The sequence below is a fragment of the Dreissena polymorpha genome, chromosome 13, assembly GCF_020536995.1.
Source record: "Dreissena polymorpha isolate Duluth1 chromosome 13, UMN_Dpol_1.0, whole genome shotgun sequence".
Classification (NCBI taxonomy): Eukaryota; Metazoa; Mollusca; class Bivalvia; order Myida; family Dreissenidae; genus Dreissena; species Dreissena polymorpha.
In genome coordinates, this window is record NC_068367.1 from 40171417 (window position 1) to 40191764 (window position 20348).

General features: G+C 35.3%; 2 protein-coding genes and 1 long non-coding RNA gene across 3 annotated transcripts in view; 1 reads left to right on the plus strand and 2 right to left on the minus strand.

Moving 5' to 3' along the window:
• LOC127854854 (uncharacterized) overlaps nt 1-20348 on the minus strand; it is a 154462-nt gene that overhangs the window by 130213 nt on the left and 3901 nt on the right. The gene's annotated exons all lie outside the window — the stretch shown is intronic.
• Nucleotides 1-20348, plus strand: part of LOC127854860 (uncharacterized) — a 140738-nt gene that overhangs the window by 51398 nt on the left and 68992 nt on the right. The gene's annotated exons all lie outside the window — the stretch shown is intronic.
• Nucleotides 10470-13465, minus strand: LOC127854862 (uncharacterized). Its single transcript, XR_008037180.1, has 4 exons — nt 13240-13465; nt 13020-13104; nt 12440-12540; nt 10470-11932 (listed from the first exon to the last, which is right to left on the minus strand). It is a non-coding gene; the product is annotated as an uncharacterized LOC127854862 (long non-coding RNA).

A 20348-nucleotide genomic window follows, 5' to 3' on the forward strand; every position in this document is an offset into this window, starting at 1 on the left:
GAGTCCGGACAAAGTGGCCCCTTTGAAAATGCACTTATTGACCCTATGACCTAGTTTTTTACCCGGCATGACCCATATTCGAACTTGGCCTAGATATCAACTAGATGCAACTGCTGACCAAGTTTGGTGAAGATCGGATGAATACAATTTGAATTAGAGTCCGGACAAAGTGATGCCTTCCGCCCGCCGCCCGCCCGCCGCCCGCCCGCCCGCCAAGGGGTTTCACATAATACGTCCCGTATTTTATACGGGCGTATAAAAATGAATAATAAGATTATAGTACAACAGATATGCTTTTCAAAGTATAATATAATAGCATACACTCATTAGAATAAGAGGTTTCATAAATAACAATTTGAAACATTTTCAATCAATATCGAAATATCTTATACAATATTTATTACACAGCATGAATTAATTGTTAAAACATAATATAAATACCGAATATGGTGTTCCCCATTTAACGGACCTCGCAAACCAAATAATGTTTCTTTAAAAAAATCTATGGCGTTAAAAAGTGAACGTGCAACGTCGCGGAAAATATTATACTTGACGACGTCATACAATGATGCGACATTAAGCAATTTAAGATTTAAAATTAAATCACATTAATGATTTTAACAATTAGTTTTGATAATATAAATGCCATTTAACAGAAAATTGACATAAATGTGAACATAATTAATTTTTACAACATAGCCGACAACAACCGATTTAGTGTTAAAATTCCCCGGTATGTTTTAGTATATTTACCGTACCCAGAGTTTGGGCCTTACTAACTGTATTATTATTATATCTCACCGACTACCTTTACCTTGTTGTGTTTATCAACCAGAAATTTATGTAAATCCCGGCTTTCTTTACTTTTATTTTTCATTCATTTGATTACACAATTGTTGACGTATCTCGTGGAAAATTATTTGAATCTTTGGATTTTAATGACGACAAGCTGGAAGTGTCAATTTATTTTAAAAACGAATCTAAGATGTATGTACATGTAAGTATTGTGTGTTTGTCATGCATAATTAAGTGTTTTCCAGAAAAAATTGAGTAGCCAGTTATATGGCCGGCAACTATGCAGTAAAACGAAAGCATTTGTGACATTTACTTGATATATTTGGGAAAAGTAGCCGGCATCAAGAGTAAATGTAACCAGCAAAATCACTGGCTGCCGGTATTTAAGTTAAGAGAACACTGATAATAGTATACTAAATCTCTACGACAGGATTACAGCTTTGTAAAATTGTTTTTGGGGTGATAATGGTTAGCAATTCATACAAATGTTATTAAAAAATATTGTGGTTTAAAATTCATTTTGAGAATGGGATGGAAGAACAGAAAATGAAAGGGTATACAGGGATGAAAATTAGTGGTTTCCCGTGAGCCCGGGGCAAGTAGTTTTGGCCTGGACAACTCAATTTCCAAAGTTGATAGTCCGGCCGGGCAACTTGTTTTTTTTTTTAAAGCTTAAAACAATTCAGTGCAATAAAAATTGAATAACAATTGACCACCATGGATCAATACTAGTTAAATAACATTCATTATTAAGGAATAGGAAATGATTAAATTCAGACTCATAATAAAACATCATTCATTGAGAAGTGCAATGTCAGCAAATTTATTTAATTATCTATTATTTTATTAAAAGAAAGTATAATATACACATGTACATAATTCTGGGCTGGTTATTCTTTATCTGGGCAACCAACATACTAAAGATGGTTGTCAGTGCGGGCAACCAATAGTAATAAGTTAGTTTTAATCAATGAAATATCTTTGTAACTTTATTGTTATAAGCATTGCAGTAAAGTTGTGATTTAGGTAAGCTTGTTGTTTATAGTAAATTTACTTTTTAGCTCGACTATTATATATGAAATATATATAGAGGAGCTATCCTACTCACCCCGGCATCGGCATTAGCGTGCAAATGTTATAGTTTGCGTACCATCCCAAATATTTTCTATGTCCCTTGACATATTGCTTCCATATTTTGCATACGTGTTAACCAACATGACCCCAACCTAAAAACAAGAGCAGACAACTGTATCACTTGCATTTTGTAAGAATTATGACCCTTTTTCCACGTAGAATATGCATATTATTTATAACTCTACAGTGTTCGAAATTTGCACTAGCCCGGGGCTAGTTGATCTCGTTTTGGGCTACTGAATTTCCATGGGTACTAGCCCGATTGGGCTATTGATTTTTCAAACTTTTGAAATAAAAAATGCTCAAAAATATTATTTTCATCCATCGCTTGAACCATATCTTGCGTTTATTTAGCGTCGTATCGCGTTTCCTCACCCTTCCGATTATGTTGACATGACGAGAGTTTGAATGACAAATTTTTTTTTGATACTGTGCGAATAAAATGCGGATCTACCCAGGTTGTTCAATTTGCTGTACTTTCAGCAAACCATACAAGTCTACAAATGTTTTTAATGTCCGCCATCTTGGATTTGTAATGATCTATTGACAAATCAACGCATTGAACTATCATATTTTAATAGAATATGTCAACCAAATTATATATTGATTGCGTAGTTGCTTGGTTACTTTTTACTGGTTTTCAGTTTAGGCAGTTTAACGATATGCATATTTTATTTCACGTGCAAAGACTTATATTGATATGTTTTTGGACAGTTGTTTCCGGATACGGTATTATCTGTCGATTTTAATTTATTTTCGACTTTCTTGATAAAAAAATATCTAGAATGATGAATACACATGCGATTTTACGGATGGTCTGGTTGATATTTTTTCACATTGTACTCACCAGAATTGGACCTAGAAAGACTATAAAAAAGAACAATAAGCTAGGGGGAGGAGACACTGCCCTCTATTCGCTTTATCATACGGCCTCAGACTTTAGGCTTAATGTTTCGGATTTCTAATTTGGGACAATTGACATCTAAAATTATTTACAGATTGGATAAAAAAACCTTTGCTTCTTGACTGCATGTAAGGTATTGATTGACGAATATCGTCATACATAAATATTATAATCATATTGTGTCATTGAAATATTATAATAACATTTCCTGCTAATTGGGATCAACTGTTAGTTGCAATCCTCATCATTACACCCTACCTGCAATAAAAACTATCCAGAACCGTCAAAAATATAAACTTATTTTAAAAACTTGTGATAAACAGTTCGGGCTAGTCAACTTTGGTTCGGGATAGTGAAAAAATCCATCTGGTAGCCCGAACGGGCTAGTGGTTTAAAAAGTGAAATTCGCACACTGACTTTATGTTAAATTGTGCGTAACACCCCAAATATTTCCTATATCCCTTGATATATTGCTTTCATATCTTGAATAATGTTAATGTGCATATTTTTATTAACGTCTTGTTATTGTAGTGTACATATTTTTCGGATTTCGGACAGTTCATTCATCGAGTATTATTGTTGTGGTTTTGTGAGTACTCTTCATGTAAAATACTGCTGTTTAGATGTTCAGTTTTAGTCGTATATCAGGATTCAATAACTATAGCTTAGTGAAAATGGCATCGGAAGAACATTTGTTCATTGCATTAGATAGAATTAAACATTATTATTATCTATCTATCTTATTGTTTATTGCAGTTTCAGTAATATTCTGTCTATAAATGATTTCAACATGATATAATTATAAATCATGGCAGGCTAGGAAATGTGTATATATGAAGCAAAAATTAAAAATAGACAGTTCATTTTTTTCCCATTTACATGTATGTATATTTATCTATGTAGACATCTTTTGTGGTAAACAGTTATGCAACATGTCGGAAAACGCCCAGGACAAATATATCGACATAATGATTTTTTCACTTATGTGGGTGTATGTTGGCTCCACTTCACACGATACAGTCATTGTAGTTTAATTGAAAAATGCATCTTACAATGTGAGATGAGTTCTGGGTTCAAGCCCCAGCAGTGGCCTATCAAGTGTGAAATACGGAGCCATTATCATTAAATATACACAGTTCTTTCTTTAAACAATACAATTAAATATAAGGAATAATGTTAAAGGGGCATTGCTGCTTAGCTATTTTTACATTGAATAACAGGATTTATATACACCTCAAGGATAAATGCTTCTAAATTTGTAAAAAAACAAACCAGTCGAAGAGTGCAGAATATTAAACATTTGCAACTTTCTGATGTCTAAAATATCTTAAATGCCACTTTAAGTTTGTTTTTTTTTGGTACAAAATGACCCATTTTGTGCTGTCCATTATCGGTTAATGTTTTACGCTGTCAGGTCCAGAAGCGCTCATTCTGTAGCTTGTTTGGACCATAATCTATAATGCGACCAAGTTTCAGCAGATTCGGCCCAGTGGTTCTGATTTTATACCCTGTGCCTATTGAGTGTAAGTACTATTACTCACTGATTTATGCATTATGAGCTCGGCTGTTTTCGGAAAAAACCTCAGGTTTTGTCATAGCCAGCTCATTGTGTCATGTCGTGTCTTTTCGCCATCCGGCGTCTGCCATGCTAAAACCTTAACATGAACCCATTGTACCCACAATTTTTTTTCGTACCCATTTGTTTGTACCCAAATATTTTTCGTACCCAAATGTTTTTCGTACCCAAATGTTTTTTGTACCCATTTTTTTCGTACCAAATTTTTTTCGTACCCAATTTTCTTTTTTCGTACCCAAATTTTGTTTCATACCCAATTTTTATTTATCGTACCCAAATTGTTTTCGTACCCACATGTTTTCGTATTCAATTTTTTTTTTGTACCCACTTTTTTCGTAACCACTTTTTTTGTACCCAAATTTTTTTGTACCCAATTTTTTTCCGTACCCAAATTTTTTTCGTACCCATTTTTTTTCTACCCAATTTTTTTTCGTACCCAAATTTTTTCGTACCCAATCTTTTTATTGCCATTTTTCTTCGTACCAAAATTTTTTTCGTACCCAACTGTTTTCGTACCCAAATTTTTTTATTCGTACCCATTTATTTTTTTCGTACCCAATTTTTTTTGTCGAAATAATCGGCTTTCAATTTGATTTGATCTCCCCACTCATTCCATCCCGCGAAACCCTTAAGGTGTCGCAACTCTGGTATGGAATGAGTGATGTATTGGACGTCATCATTGATGACGTTCAATCGAACGAATGATAAAGGGGGCTAAGTTTCGTTAAGTTGGAGCATATAGCCGCGATTTGTGGCGCTTGAAGACTGGTCGGTAACTTTTGCTGAAATTTGACACGTATATGGACCAGAATGCGATCTACCTGTTGGCGTAGGCGTTATACCTGGGAAAAATCAAGTTTTCGAGTATTTTGTGTTTAAAATTTTTTTCTGCGAAACACAACGCGCGTAGATAAACATTGTGACGTAACGTCATGAAAAGCGCTTAGGCTAGCTTCCATCTTGTTAAGAAACAAAGAAACTAAGTTACGCGTTATTAATTCAATATAATATACAGTTAGGCGTTAAATCTATAAACAACGACGTAATAATTGTGTTTAAATATCAATACGAAGTACACATGCATGTCTTTTGTGCAGATCGAGTGTGGTTGTTTAGATATTCATGACATAAATCTATGTAATTGTGTGCGACGAGTTGAAGAAAGGTTTACACGGCGAGGCTTTCCGAGACGTGTCGGATAAATGTAAGTACACACTGGTATTAACATGGTATTCTATTTATCCGATAATATCTTTAATATACATGATAATCATGAGACAAATACATTATTAATTTAGGGTTTAATTATTGAATCAATAAATAAACGTGAGCAGTAAATCAATTGAGTATTAACAACACGCTTACCTTAATGACGACAATAATCCAATATAATATAACAATTACAATTATGTATAATAAACACACAATCCGAAATACGTTTTTGCATTCGTTCGATGCTTTAAACAAATAACTGTTAAAAACATCCAGAGAATTTAACTTACAATTGTTTGTTTTGACAAATAAATTACGTCACACAACATACGTCATAAATTGCGCAATCAGTTGCATGCAAAATAAAAGTACGGAAAGCCGGTTTTGAGAAATGTTTATATAGAGGAGCAAAATAGTAAGATATAAACAATAACAAACGATAGAGTGGTGACGGACTTCTCAAAATAGCATTAATTGAAATAGTTTCATGTATATTAAAATCTCTGTGATATCTTTGGTTACCTTCACCAAATACACAGACAAAATAAACAACAATGTAAGTATCACGTGTACTTGAATTTGTCCGACGAGTTGGAGAAAGGTTTACACAGCGAGGCTTGTCGTGAGCAACACATCATTAGCAGCATTAAGTGCGTAACAAATAAACAAAATAATCAAACATAATTATAATTTCACGTAGCACATTAAAATATTTATTGCAACTGACACCGTTTTGTAGCGAAATTTGATGACTCAATTTCAGCTTTAACAAGAGTTATAAAAAATTTAGTATAAACGTCACGCTTACCTAAATGACATCGTTAATCCAATGTTTGTAACAAGAAGTTGACTACTTTAATCCAAAGTTTATAACAAACAATTTGAAACGATATGCACTTTCACCTTTATTAATCCATGTCTTAATCAAAACTTAGTTCAAACCACACAATCGTATTGTATACCTATCTATGTTTACATTTATGCATGATGAACACACAATCCGAAATACGTTTTGCATTCGTTCGATGCTTTAAACAAATAGTTTACAGATAAAAAACACCACGTCCGCGACATGTCCTTAAATTCCAGAGAGTGTAAATAAAACTATTGTGTTTCGTCACCGAAATGACGTCACACAATGTACTGCGTAGTACATTTCGTAATATAAAATCAAAGCGCTGATTGCATTGCAAAATGAATTCAACACTATCTTGAACGCAAAGCTATAATGATGTCTCAATAAAATACACAGAATTTTATAGACACAGAAAAAGGCTTAATGCTAGTCGATAGTGTTTAAGATGGGGATGTCCGACACACTGCATTTGTTTGCTCTTTTCACGTTTTTAATATTATAGTCATGGGAATTGAAGTTCTACTTTTTAAGTTAGCTAATCGAACGGCCTGGAAAAAATAAACATGTCTGCGAGTATTATGGTTGCTATCATGTGATATGCATATTATTTTTTTGCGAGAACTTTGGTTACCATCATTAAATGCACAAAAAGAAATAGGTTTTCAATTTTATTTCATCTCCCCACTCATTCCATCCCGCGAAACCCTTAAGGTGTCGCAACTCTAGTAATGTTTAATGTATATTTATCTCGCTTTAAATACATGCACAGATAGCAAAAGAATATATTTTTATATTATTTGCTACTTTCTGTGTACCGGATTATGTTCAAATATTGAAATGAAACTGCTCTTCTGAACACTATTTAGCTGTAGCAGGTAATTTCTATCTGAAATATTAAGTGTTTTCCTAGTAAATATTTTCATTTTTTTACAATATTTCCCCTGCTTAGATTTTTCTAGATTTTTTTTATTTGATATGTAATAGATCCTAGATGGTAAATTTAAAGGTTTCGTTTCTGTTGCAATTTTTTTTAAGGTTATGGCTATTTTGGGGATATTTTGACTGGACTATAGCTTTATCAAATGATTTATATTTCGCTTAATTTTGAATAAATTAAAAAAAAATAACTACAGGTATACTAAAACTGACCAGACTGCGCAAATGCACAAGTTGGGCTTTAGCTACGCTGGCCGAAACACCATAAGACCCATTTTCGCATGACGCGGCTATGAAAGTGTGATTTAAATGGGTCGAGTGGTAATCATATTTAACGTACAATATATTTCGATGGTGAAGAAATAAACTCATAATAAGCCATGTGAGGTCACATATGATGTGCACTCTCGTAGTATAATTTTTATCTACTTACACTAATGTGTGGTTTGACGATAATCACACACATTTCAAGCGGTGAATATGCGACTTACAAGTGAACAAAAAACACAATAGTTAAACTTTTTAATTACAGTGGAACCCCTCTTAACCGGACAACCTCGGGACCGAGAGAAAATTCCGGTTTAGAGAGGATTCCGGTTTAGAAATGACATTGACTATCTAACTTTCAGAAAGTCAATGACATAGCTTAATGTGGAAGGAATTTCGGATATTTTTTAGCTAATCTTTTTTTTGAAAAAAAAATATGAGCTATTGTCATCACCTTGGCGTCGGCGTCTGCGTCGGCGTCGGCGTCCGGTTAAGTTTTGCGTTTAGGTCCACTTTTCTCAGAAAGTATCAATGCTTTTGCACTTGGTACACTTACTTCCTATCATTAGGGGACTGGGCAGGCAAAGTTAGATAACTCTGGCGTGCATTTTGACAGAATTATGTGCCCTTTTTATACTTAGAAAATTGAAAATTTTGGTTAAGTTTTGTGTTTAGGTCCATTTTATACCTTAAGTATCAAAGCTATTGCTTTCATACTTGCAACACTTACTAACTATCATAAGGGGACTGTGCAGGCAAAGTTATGTAACTCTGACTGGCATTTTGACAGAATTATGTGCCCTTTTTATACTTAGAAAATTGAAAATTTGGTTAAGTTTTGTGTTTATGTCCACTTTATTCCTACAGTATCAAAGCTGTTGCTTTCATACTTGCAACACTTATTAACTATCATAAGGGGACTGTGCAGGCAAAGTGATGTAACTCTGACTGGCATTTTGAAGGAATTATGGGCCCTTTATACTTAGAAAATTGAAAATTTGGTTAAGTTTTGTGTTTTGGTCCACTGTACCCCTAAAGTATCATAGATATTGCTTTCATACTTGGAACACTCGCAAACTATCATAAGGGGACAGTAAAATGACAAGTTGCATTACTATGGTTGTCATTTTTACAGAATTATGGCCCTTTTTTACTTAGTAACTTTGAATATATGGTTAATTTTTGTGTTTCGATCCACTTTACTTCTAAAGTATCAAGGCTATTGCTTTCAAACTTCAAATACTTTCACGCTATCATGAGGTTACTGTACCAGGCAAGTTGAATTTTACCTTGACCTTTGAATGACCTTGACTCTCAAGGTCAAATTATTACATGTTGCTAAAATTGCCATAACTTCTTAATTTATGATTAGTTTTGATTGATACTTTGACAAAACAACTCTTACCTGACATACCACAATAGACTCCACCCAAACCATCCCCCACGCCCTCCCCCCCCGGAATCCCCCCCAATGTTTTTTTTTAAGATCATCTCACAAATGACCACCACACCCTCACACTATACCCCCCACCCACCCCATCGCCCCCCCTCCATTTTTTTTAAACGTTTAAAAAACACAAATAATTATTTTTGTTATTTTATTTTAGAAATACCGTTCAACCATCGCACCCAAGAATCCCCTCCCCCCCACCCCCCACCCCCCACCCCCCCCCCACTACCGATTTTTTTTGGCATTTTTTTCCGCATTTTTGGAAGATAATGTAATAAATGACCACACCCCCACACTATACACCCCTCTTCACTCCACCCCTCCCTCCTTTGTGATTAAAATTGAGAGTCCCTTCACCTTTAAAAAGAAAATAGATGAGCGGTCTGCACCCGCAAGGCGGTGCTCTTGTTTAGTCTTAGTTATCTTAATTACATATTTGAAAATCTAAATGAATATCTTAATGCAACTGCTTCAATTACTCTGCAAATCACCATTTTATATGACACTAAATTAGCAATTGTAATAAACAACACAATATTAAATAGCATTAACGATTATTAAAATTTAGCACGGCTTCCTGCATCAAAAACAAAGCACACTAAAGAACTCTATGTTTGTTATCAGTAATTATAATCAGTATTATCACCTCTATTGATCGATATGTACATCACAGGACAAGTATGTAATTTTTTCGACCACCTTCATTAATTTCACGCGTCTTTAATCCGCTATTCACAACTTTTTGACACTGGGTCTAAGGTGCAATAAACCGGCCCTGAGCGGATTAGAGAGGTACAATAAAGTATGGAATGACCCAATATTGATCAAAAGAATGACCGGTATTCGGAATTGAGGGGATTCGGGTCTTGAGGAGATATTTTACGCATGGTTTTATGGCGGAAAAAATGGGACCGGAAAATTTGTCCGGTTTAGAGAGGATTCCGGTATAGAGAAGATCCGGTAAAGAGGGTTTAAACTGTATTTAGAAACGTAGATTTCAAACTTTATTTCAAAGTCAGCATGGACGCCGAATACCGTTTAGTTGTTGTTTTTTATATTCGGTTTTAGCGATTATAAAGCATTTTTATTGTTGTTTTTAGAATACATTTAGTTATTGGTGAACTCATGTTCAACGTTTTATAAATTGAGAACTTTGAATATAAACAAGCTAAACCATATACTATTGCGTTGTTATCAAACGTGCTATCGCCGCGACCTGTTGAGAACAAAAGAACCTTTCCCAGACACATCAAATTTAACCCCGCTGTAGTTGCAAGCACTCTCAACGTGGTTACGCAACAGACGCGTGATAGTTGACTCCCGACATCATACTATAGGTTATATTACACTAATTCCGATTCCCATAGGGTCCCATTATAAAACTGACAACTTTCACAGCATTTTTATTTCCTTTCCGACGTATCAATTTTTCCGAACCTGGTATAATTTTAAAGATGGATCTGTCATCTTCCAATAATTGCAATCAAAAACATACCGTCTCGCAACTTCTAAGAAAGTAAATCGCTGTCGAATGAACCCACCGTAGAAAAACGCGTTTCGGAATCCTAATTTCGACAAAAGCCCCACACAATAGAAAACACACCCTCAAAAGTTCATCTTTTAAGTTAGCTTCCAATCCAAGGCATCAAAGTACTCCAGACACATACAGGATATTACAAATAACCACAAAAGACATGTCTCACATTGTTAAATGGCTTATATTCAAGAAGAGAAAAGGAACTCTTTAGAAATAGGCACTACTTTCGAATGGACCACGGAGGGATACACAATGATTTAGTGTAATGTAACCTTTAAGGGAACTCAACTTTGTCCCATCTTTTTCAAACTTTCTCCACATGAGATTTCAACTATTTCCACAATGAATATGCAATTTCAGTGCATTCGGATGGGGGTAAAGGCCTTAAAATGGCCATTTAAAGCGGTGACTAAATTGGCCGCAGTCAAGTCGGAATGCATGATTTTTAGTCTAAGTGACGACAGCTGATTTTGTGTCTCCAATTATTGTTACGCGTAACTTTTATGGCAAAAACTGGTATCATTGCATGCGAAATTCACCAATATATCAGCAAAAGGCCCAAATAAATGTATTGATTGTGAATCAGTGTACTTTTCTTGATGAAATAGGATACTTTTTTTTAATTTTAAGCATTTTTTTCAATAAAAAACTCACTGACAGCATATAAAATCATGTTTTTTAAGAAAATTATTATTAAAAGCTTCACTTACAATCTAAACATACACATTGCAATTACAAAAATTAATGCTATTATGATGAGAGGCATAATTTGCAGCTTTCAAGCCGATACAAGCCGGCTACCCAAAATTAACACTTAAAAAAGCGCAAAGCGCTCCTTCAACAGCTTACGACACAAAGTGACACTTAATGCGCATCCAGATAGTCTCTCTCATATAAATAAGTCCTGTTAGCGACATTTTATTAAGTATTCTCTTTAAAATCCAGTGTTGAAAGCGTAAGTTTTGCAAAAATGCCCACAGTCACCATGCAAAAGAGCACGTTTGCTAAGGAATTCCTACGCGAGTGGCCACACTAATGTCGTGGCAGGAAAGTCATTTGGGTGTGATTCCTCTGTAGTTCAGTGTACATTCATTCCACTACCTGGGGATGACTATCAGGATCAATTTTCCCAGCTTGGTGTAGTGTTGACCTTTCAGGATGTTGATGGATTGTCCACAAGCGCTGCACCACTGCGGCCTCTGTTCAGGACACAGAGTCGGATTGAGGTGTACACAAACCCGCAGTCAGGCAAGGATCATCCAGACCTTTAATAAAATAAAATGTTTAGGCCCCTGAAACTGGCAATTATGTTCAACACTGAGATAAGGAAACACATAGAGGAGACATCATGCCATGGCTTTCTCATTATCGACACGGCAAACTCGAGCAGCTGGGGACTTGGCTCTAAACAAAAACAGGTATGCTCCATCAATGTGAGCAAGATGGCATGTCAGAGTTAAAAAGGGCAAACAAACAGACAAAAGAGATATAAAGGAAATTAAAAATTAAATGCCAGAAGTTATTGTACGTATTGTTTTTCTGTCTGCAAGGGTTGCTGTGGAAAATAGTGCTTAACGCATAGTTTGGCCTGTAGGGGTTCTGCTAGCAAGAACAAATCGAAGTCATATCTGCCCGCGAACTGTAAGCTTGAGATAACCATATCTGATGAAGTACTGCTTTGAAAATGCATTCGGATTGTACTTGAACCAGATTGCATTGACAGCACAAGGCTTCAGACCCCCCAAAAGTGTGAGGCTTTCAATAGTGCTTACCTGATACCAGACCGCATTGCCCAAGACAGTGACTTTCTCCCGGAACTGCACAGGCTGCATCCGCAGCACAATCCTTAAGCTCAATCATGGTCTGGCTAACTCTGAAATAGTGAAATCTGAATTTACAGATGCTCATTTGTCTAAAGGTTATGAGTTTATTGCCTATCTTATTAAAAGCAAACACAATGACATGCTTAAGAAGACATGTGCATTTCTGAAAAGACATACAGCTGCCCGATACTTGACTAGGAAAAGGCGCTATGGTCTTCACTCTGAAATTCATTACTCTAAGGGCTTAACAGAACAAAAGCCAGATCTTACAGCTAAATGGCCTCACCTACAGCTAAATATGCTTTATAGGTTGAAAATAAAGTTATTTGTCTGAAGAACTAGTGCTATTAACTCATCAGCTATGTTGCTCCACTGGCCGCAATTCTGTAAACATAGTGTATTTATGGAAATACCTAGTCTACCACCTGCTGCGCACCACTACGTCCACTGTAAATACACAGCTAAGTTAGTACTTTAACAAACAAACTGAAATTCATGTGTTAATTAAACAATCAGTATGATGACTCACATTGAAATCATGTCCAGTGCACCAGTCAGAGCAAGACAGCTAGCGGATTGTTGACCATCTACGGCTCAAGGACAAACGGTCAGGCCTACAAACAAAGAGAAAAATGGCATAAATGGGCTGCATGCATGTAATTTGGCATATTTTTCATCTTGCTCTCCACCTGAAACTTCAATCTAGGGACATAATAATATTTACATTTAAGATATGTTGGAAATGTTACCCTTACTTGTCCATACCAGGTCCCCCACCCATCCGGAACAGTCCAAAACCACCTTAAACATCCATTTGGACCAAAATATTGACATCTCTCATCTATTTTAGCACCCAAATCATCAAAACATTCATTAAAATTCATTTTCTACTTGTCTCGCTTGCAGACGAATCCATGTGACCTTGACATTGCAGTAAATGTGCTTTTTAAAGGTTATATTACACTAATTCCGATTCCCATAGGGTCCCATTATAAAACTGACAACTTTCACAGCATTTTTATTTCCTTTCCGACGTATCAATTTTTCCGAACCTGGTATAATTTTAAAGATGGATCTGTCATCTTCCAATAATTGCAATCAAAAACATACCGTCTCGCAACTTCTAAGAAAGTAAATCGCTGTCGAATGAACCCACCGTAGAAAAACGCGTTTCGGAATCCTAATTTCGACAAAAGCCCCACACAATAGAAAACACACCCTCAAAAGTTCATCTTTTAAGTTAGCTTCCAATCCAAGGCATCAAAGTACTCCAGACACATACAGGATATTACAAATAACCACAAAAGACATGTCTCACATTGTTAAATGGCTTATATTCAAGAAGAGAAAAGGAACTCTTTAGAAATAGGCACTACTTTCGAATGGACCACGGAGGGATACACAATGATTTAGTGTAATGTAACCTATACTCGTTGATCAGAAGTAGTTTTATTTTCCCACATCTATTAATAGCCTCAGATTATGAATGACCTGTGCTTAGCAAAAATACCACCTTGTTAAGACGCAGCAAGAAGTGAACTATTTTAATCATTCATAAACATTCTCTTCCGCGACTCGTATAATTCAAACATTGTTTATTGACTCTTTTCTATATACGCTCAGTTCAAAATATTCCATTTAACACGATATTCACATTATGTTGCCATTTGTGAATGAATTAAGTTGAAGAACTCAAACCTCTTGCATATATTATACAACTCTTTCTCGGCGCGGATGCGGCAGTTATCAGGTTAACCGTAGCTAAGAAAACTGGCTTGAAACGCGTGGTATTAATCTTAGTTGTTCAAAATGAAATATAAATTTTAAATTTACCCTTACATCGGGCCAAAACATGGTAATTGGAATGCATCTTTTAGGAACTATTTTATTGCCAATTTTCATTAATAAAATTATTACTCTCAATCCGTTAATGTAAACAAATGTAAAAATTGGGTGACGTAAGGCATTGCTCGAAAGCAAACGTGTAAAGACCAGTTGACGAATGATGTCACGCGCACCTGTAAAGTTTAGACTCCGCCCACTGTTTGGCAAAAAGAGGTTGAATTCATACAAGCGCATATCGAGAAGGTTGATATAATCATCGTTTTTATTGATAAGCATGCACTATATCACCTACATTTTTACTAATTATGTCCGAATAAAACATAAGCATGCAAGGAGATGCATTTTTGGAACGATTATATTATTGTTATTATTTGTTTTCACTAACAACAAACTCGGGAGTGGAACACAATCTACAAGCTCGGTATGTGGTTACCACATAAACCTCTCTACTTGCAGTACTTGGCACATCTTCGCGACCATTTTTAGATAAATAATTATCAGAAATGAACATTCTTTCAGAATAATTTAATTTTATGAACTAACCCAATTAAGGATGAAAACAAACAACAAAAAGATCGATGTGCACAACATAAAGTAACTGATTTGAACCTTTATATAGCTGTAAAAACTTATCTTGTTACACATTATATAAATTCTCTCGATTAATGTAATGGTTTTTATTTAATTGTTCACACCAATTAAGACAATCTTTGTTTCATCATTTTTAAACCGGTGTTTAATTGCATATTTGTTAATCACAAACCGATTATCTCGTTATGATCGGATACTGTCCATGCAGTTACAAAGAAAACATGGTGTCATAAAGCCAGGGACCTATACTTGGGTCCCTGCATAAACCACGTGAGGAAGGCAAGTATATGGTCATTAAACACAGTTAATGATACCTCCATCTCTCCGTGCATATTTAGGAGTCATTTCAGCCAAAATTTAAAGCCAAATACTTAACAGTTGCTTTAATAAAATATTGAACGTATTTAAAAAAAATGAAGACATTTGTCTGAAATGGATTAAAGGAACTAGTGTCTATATATTTGCCAGTCTAATCATTATAATACAGCGTTTAATAACTATACATTTAAAATATTATACAATTTTCCTGCTACACAATTAACGTATTTAACGGGTACCGGCAAATGTAAACTCCGCTATTATGTGCAAAGATTATACGTTACTGCTCTGTACGAAACCCATCATTAAAACAAGCAATAACGACAGGGTTAAAAATACTTGCGTAAAATAAATTAAATATATAGATTTACTGTAATGTAACCGTCGTGCAAAACATTGGGGCCTATAGATCTATACATAAGACATCTCGTTTAGTTCGCATTATTTCAGCTTAAATAGTAACATTCCTGTAACCAAATATATGGTAAAGAATGAACATCATAAAACATATGTTAACAGATAGGTATGGTGTAGAAAACATTTGTTTTAGTGAGTTCTACAATATAAAAGTCATGAAAAACATGTTTGTATTTACAAAGATGAATTCGCACAAACACCATATAGTTCGAGGAAACATGTTATCGATATTTTTCCAACTATTAATAAAAGTCAATAAATTGCTACGTATTCAAAATGTGTATGTAAATTAACCGCTAACAATGATTCTATCTAATTCACAAAGACACAATTGGAACCAGTGACTGAGTTAAGTATACAGTAGCGTTAAAATTCAGATTATTTATATATAAAAAACGCTGTTAATTTAAGGGTTAGCAATTTGCGTATTAACCATGAATGAAGCCTATGCTATTCTATATCGTTTTAATATTCAAAGTTATGACGAAGACCCGTTTAAGTTATGACACTTCAACTCGATATTTCTTCTCACTTTTGATAACGATGTGTTCATTACGTCATCGAGTTAATTGTTCGTGAACAGTACAGAGGCTCAAAATCTGCTACGATCGTAAATGCTGCACTTATTTTGACACTTATTTTGTGGTTTTATATTTTGATAATGTTATGTCGACATATTCGTATGTGTTATGATGTATTCATTTAATTTAGGATGTCCTAATATTATTCGTGTGCTGAATGCACCAAATGAGTCAGTCCGAAAGAAAGAAGGCAATAAAAAAAACCTATGGAAATTCACCTCTCATAATGTATTTACGAAAAATGATGATAATGACCGAAGTAGTTACAGATAAAGATGATGTGCCCAATTATTGCCGTCTTCAAAAGAATCGGCGTCAAGATTAAGTACGTCCCCAAAAAGAATTCAGCTACCTGTACCTTCCAAAGACGAATCACCTTCGTGTTTCTTTTCTTCATACAATGTCTACATGCTACCATTAAAGTGTTCGGTCAGGTTATTATATTTTTCGTTTATCTGCCACTTGAGCACAAAGTGCTCAACGTGAGCTATTTTGGTGGATGTCTTAACGGCATCCGACGTAGTTTACTGTCAGTCATGACGTCCGTCGTTAACCGATTGCCAAACAAAACAAGCATAACCTCAGTCGCTTGGCAGGTTTTCATTAATCATAACGGGGATGATCATTGGGTGACCGCATTTATTTATTTGTTTAATCCTATTAAGGCTTTTGCATATGTGAGACACAACAGATAAAATAGATCTTATAAGTGAATACATAAAAATCTCGCCTGAAACCGCAAGGCTCATAGATCCGTTATTTATTATATAATATTGTAAAAATATCCTATACCAATTTGTTTACATTATTCCTTTGTGGTCAAAATTGGCCCTACCTGGGGTAACTTATATTCCTTAAAAATATTATTTATGAAAACTTTAAAAAGTAATTTCATCTGAAGATACAGTGCGTAAGGTTTGGTATTTGATATGTATCATCATACAGTGGTCATCCGCCGAATTTACTGTGTTGTCAAAATACTTGGTACTTACTTGTTAGGAATCTGCATAAAATGTCATTGTTTTGTGGGAAAAATGGACCTGTTCTGGGATTTAAAAATCTTGCTTATTGTACGTAGTAAACACCTATCATTTCTTACTTAAGATTCAGCTAGTGCCTAAATGAGAATTTAGGTTATCGATTCAAGGCCATCATGGCAATTTTGTTCACAATACTAAACTAACCGTATGTGTTGGTGCAGCACTTGTCTACCTTCTGTTCATAAAATGTCATTGAAATAGGCTTACAATTAACAGTGATTTTGCACAAAAGTAAAGACTTGCTTTTTAAAGAAAGACTATAACTGTATACACCTTCATCTTTGCGTAACACCTGAAAATAGTTCCTCCCTAAAAGTATAATGTTTAGAAAGTGTAATAATTTTTGAATTATTAGTTCCTGATATCTTGTGCAGAAAGATAAGAGTATAAGACAAGAAAAACTTGAAGTTCCAAAAGCGCTCACCTAAGTACAAGGTATACCAATTGTTGTAAACTTGACCTTGCAAACTAGTGCTCTGATGTAGAAGAAAAAGACAACATAATGGTTCCCAATTATGACAGGAGTGAAGCAGGGGTGCTGCATGTCAGGAATTCGCTTCCTTGATTTTATCGACTGGGTAATGTAGAAAACGGTGGAAAGTGAGAGAACTGTAATCTGATGAAACCATACAACTATTCTGGAGTATTTTGACTTTGCAGACGATATCGCACTGTTATAATCAACAATTTATTATCTGCAACCCAAAATTAAAAGACTGGGAGAACATACAGCTAAAGTTGGACTAAATCTCAACACTTAGAGATGCAAAGTAATGACCACTAACAATAAGAATAAATATATAGCGAAGGTTGGAAACAACGAAGAAGAAGTCGTTGAAGGCTTCATGTATCTTGGCGAAACTGTTTAAAGGAAGATGGAGGCACAGCAGATGTGAATAAAATAACATCACTGGAGTGCGCACAGTTTGAACGGTTATCAAACATCTGATAAGCCCGCGACATTTGCAGAAAGATCAAAGCATCCCTGTTCAATAGCCTTGTCTTTTCAGTTCTACTGTATGGAAGGGAAAGATGGCAACTAACAAAGGGCAAATAGAGAAACTAGGTACATTCCAAAACAAGTTTTAAGACCGTTTTAGAAATAGCAAAAGCATGGAGGATCAGCGAAAAAGTGAGAAGAAGAAGATAAAATTGGAGTGGGCATGTCTGGAGAAAAGACGAAACAGATTACAGTGCTGTGGCCCTTGAGTTGACACCAGAACGATGAAGAAAAAAAAACGCCGACCGAAAACTAATTTGCGGCACGTGGCGGAACTGGGACGGAACGGTGCAGGCTGCAACACACGGAACTAAGCACGACATGCAGCTGCAGGCGAGTGGGCAAGCTGGCAGGCAGGTAGATTTATAAAATACAATATTCCACTTACTACAGAAAACAGAGTCATTCCAGCCGGTTGCATTGCACTCTATCACCGATGAGCCATTTAGTGTGTAGCCTGGATTACACTGCACCGTAGCCTGCTGCCGGTTAGTAGTGCCCCTAGGGGCTGTGGCCACACCATTTGTTGGGGCAGCACTACCGCAGTCTTCAGTCAAAATATATTTCAAGGTTAATGTAAAACAAAACAAATTAAATATCTGTCTTATAAAATAAGTTATATTAAAATTGATAAAATTTCAAAGTTTTATTGAAAATTATTATAAAGTTTGTTTAGATAGAAAAATGCTAAGTAGTATGTGACAAATGTGCATGTAAACAATGCACAAAAACTCTTAATCAAGTGATTGAAACTAGGGATTGACCACTTTACAGTTATTCCTAAAATGTATGCTAGGTAACTAGGTTTTTCGAGAAAACAAAAATGTGTTCTGTACAAAATCATCTAACCCTGGTTGATAACATACGGACAGTTAGCTATAGTTAATGACGTGGCAAGGCCCTCAAAATGGGTTGAAGAACGACATGGGTCTATATCTGATAATGTGGTCTTTTACGTATGTTTCTAATGAATAGGGACTAAATACTGGCAAATAGAGGGGAACCGGGTCGGGTTGCTCAGTTGGTAGAGTGCTGACAACTTTGTGATAAGTAGGGAAATCCTTTACACGGCCATTTTCCTTCTCTAATTCAAGTGGTGCAGTAGTCAGTTACTGGCATAAGTATGTACACTAAGTACTGGGTAAACCAGCCAATACAAGGAAAGTGTGAGTTGGTAAACTCACCGCCGTGAAGTGACTAAAATACTGTTTTGGACAGAGAGATATCCAACTAAAGCAACAGACACGAAATGTCAGCAGACGGAATGTTTTCCATACCTGAATCATGCACAGAACTTCCTTACCATATGGGTTACAAGTGGCTGATTCAGACCAGGCAGAGTCTGCGTTGCATTTGATGATGCTCGTTCCGCTCAGTACATAACCATGATTGCATGATACTTCAACAACAGTTCCATACGTTTTTGCTGTGGTGTTTACTGCTCCGTGGTCTGGTGTTGGGTCCCCGCAATCTGAAGTGCAAATTAGTGATAAATAATTAAACGTGATTGGTGGATTGTGAGTTGTTTTTAATAGGTCACAATCTACAAGATACGTCTACAATGTTATTGCACATTTCCTATAGCGACATTGTTTACGAATTAACAATTAAATGCCATACTTAAACATCATTAGCAAAATGCAAATAATTATGTTATCAATTCATTGTGTTGAAGAAATCGGCGCCTTAAATAAAATATACACGAACATCTAGACAGTGCATAGATTAAACAAATAAGGATTTGATGCTGAAAAAATCCACACGGGGATGGATCTTTCGATAACAATGTAAACTCCAAACTAGTATGATGCTGAGGACGAGACAGTGGTGACGACAATTTTGAAAATGCATCATAATGATTCAAATGATCTTGATTGTGGCAATGACTATTATCATAATGAATGATGTTGTTGATGTTTATAAAGATGATACGTTTGATGACGCTGATGTTGTTCTTCATTTTGATGACCTTGATGATGATGATGAAATCTTATTTTACCATTCATCTAATAAACATTATCAGTCAGGAGATGAAATTGTAAGTTCAATTAGCACGAAAATATAAA